This window comes from Pyxicephalus adspersus, chromosome 4, assembly GCF_032062135.1.
Source record: "Pyxicephalus adspersus chromosome 4, UCB_Pads_2.0, whole genome shotgun sequence".
NCBI classification, from domain to species: Eukaryota; Metazoa; Chordata; class Amphibia; order Anura; family Pyxicephalidae; genus Pyxicephalus; species Pyxicephalus adspersus.
Window position 1 is genome coordinate 148,564,031 of NC_092861.1, and position 2,508 is coordinate 148,566,538.

General features: G+C 42.8%; 1 protein-coding gene across 1 annotated transcript in view; it reads left to right on the top strand.

Moving 5' to 3' along the window:
- GALNT14 (polypeptide N-acetylgalactosaminyltransferase 14) overlaps nt 1–2,508 on the top strand; it is a 268,075-nt gene that overhangs the window by 129,715 nt on the left and 135,852 nt on the right. The gene's annotated exons all lie outside the window — the stretch shown is intronic.

The window sequence follows — 2,508 nt, forward strand, 5'->3', positions numbered from 1 at the left end:
CACCTTTTTCATACCTGGTGGAATTTCATCTCCCGGCTCAGCGGTCCAATGATGCGCCACTGAAAGACCTTAGTATATAGTGTAATTCTTCACGGCTGAAGTAATATTGTGATAATTAGGGCCTGTAAGTGTTATTTAATGTGTACATTTCATAACAAAGAAGTTAATGCTTTATCAGAGCACTGAGCGCTACACTACATCCTCCGCTGGGAATGACATTTTGGCTGTCAGCGGTCCTATCAGAGCATGCAGTATTTCGGAGAGCCTTGTGCTTGTAATTAATATCAAACGCTGGAACACGTCTGGGTAATGTGCTGGCATTAACTCCAACACAGCTGCAACAAACAGAGCTGTCTGTAAAAAGCTTTTAGTTGGACGAAATAATAAAGTTAAAAATCACAGTCATATGTTAAAGTAGACTGAAGGCCAATCATTGATTTGTAACAGATTAATGCAATTTGAATACAATGTTTCGGCATTGTTAGATCTGATGCTTCCATTAGAAAATCGGTGGTGGTGATGCTGTCATCCGGGGACCTTATTTAGGGTTTTCTTGTATTAGTGTGACAACGTTTTGTTCCTGTGCACCAGCTATTTTTCTGAGTTGTCACAAACGCTTGCTGTGGCGATACATATTTAAAGTAGAATTAAAGGCTGTACATAATCAACCTGTCCTCGCTCCATCACAGGCACCACCACCTTGATTCTGCTCTCCTGAATTCCAATCTTTGGCCATATTAAAGCTGACCTGTCATTACATTTTTAACATTATCCACCCTTTTTATAAAGTAAAAAATATCTATAAAAAAAATTGAATAGTTTTTTGAATTTGAAAGGGTGGACCCCTCCTTTTCCGTCTTTACCAGCGCTGCTCCAAAGGCTAAATGGGAAACACAGAGCCTCCTGTGATACCTACGTCACATTTTTCTGCTTACGCTCGATCTCGAGGGGCTTTCCCTGCCATGTTAAAAAATGCATGCGCAATGAGATTAATACTTGTTTGTTGGTAATAATTCAAACACTTAATTAAATGTCATACAATATTATAAAATATCCCACAATTGTGGGTAAAATGAAACATTTATCGTGGATCGCATTACAGCACGTTACATTCAACATAGATAGGCAAGTCCCAGTTAAAATTCTTCTGGGAGATTGTGCCTGATAACTATACAAAAGCAACATATGCGCAAACATCTCAGCACAACGCCTTTCGCTGTTAGGCTTCCTCAGGGGACATAATAAGAGCAATAAATCATTGTATTCTTATTTGCTAGGTGTGAAATCTAGGTCTTCATAAGGGTTGGAATCCTGATAGTAAACATACCCTTAGAATTGCCAGAGTTATGTGCTGGTGCCAAGTAGCGTGCATATCATTCCCCAGGGAGCTCCAACTTTTATTATAGGGATGCCACCTTGACTTAGTGACTTTGCTTAGGCTGAGATGATCATTATCCAGCTGCAGGTAGAAAGAAGCATTTTCTCAGTTACCTGATCTCAGCAATTAAACCGCAATATAGTAACTTTGTGAGAGGCTACAGCATGGGTTTAGCGGGACTAATATGGTGCCGTGTTTCTGGAGTGAAAAGCAGCTGTAGGCTGTGCGGGGGGTCCTGTGATCTCTGTGGAAGGAGAATAATACTGGAAGGTGCAAAGAGTGCAGCTGCACAAGGGTTCCATATCCTCCTCAGCCATAAGGAGCCTCCATGAGGGCCCAAAGTCAGTTAGGCACAGGAACACACTGACCTGGAGTTATATATATCATATATATATAAATGATACCAGGTGTACTGCCAAGGGGCACGTTTACCTTGTCCATGTAGGGCAAGCTGACATTCACTTACATAAATGAGAACAAATCTGCTAACCTCAACCATCCAATCGCATGCAAGCAAAAATTCTGAATCCTTGCATGTGATTGGTTATTCTTTGCATACTGAATGTTCACTACTTTCACTAAGCTAAGTGCCTTAGAGTGATAATTCACCTTGGTAAGTGAACAGAAGAGCCAGGAGTGTAGGTGGAAGGCTAACATGAAGGGGAGGTCAGGGGTCCTAGTGTTAGGTGATTGGTCAGTTTGAAGGAGGGGTGGGCGTGTAGGTGTTTCAAAAGGGGTGTAGGGCTGCGGTGGGGTTTGTTAAGACTGGAAGAAGAAAGAAGCCCCGCCCGTCTGCCCCTTTTTGTGTGTTGTTGGGGTTTTTTTGTTTTGGTGTTTATGTTTTGGTGCTGGTGGTGGACAGATCCTCAAGGGCGGTGCTGGAGGGTATGTTTATTGGTGCTGTGGAGTACCGCCTTAGGTGTGGTGTCTCCTGCATGGAGAGATACGAGTGGTGATTGGATCAAAAGTGACCTGCCGTGTTATGGGTATCATTCTCGAGGCGATGATGTCCGGCTGGGAACATGTAGTGTGGATGGTAGCAGACGCATGAGCTGAAATTAAGGGAAGAGCGATGCCATCGAGGACTGGGGCGGGGAGATTTTGGGAGAATTTATTGATGATGGTATTGT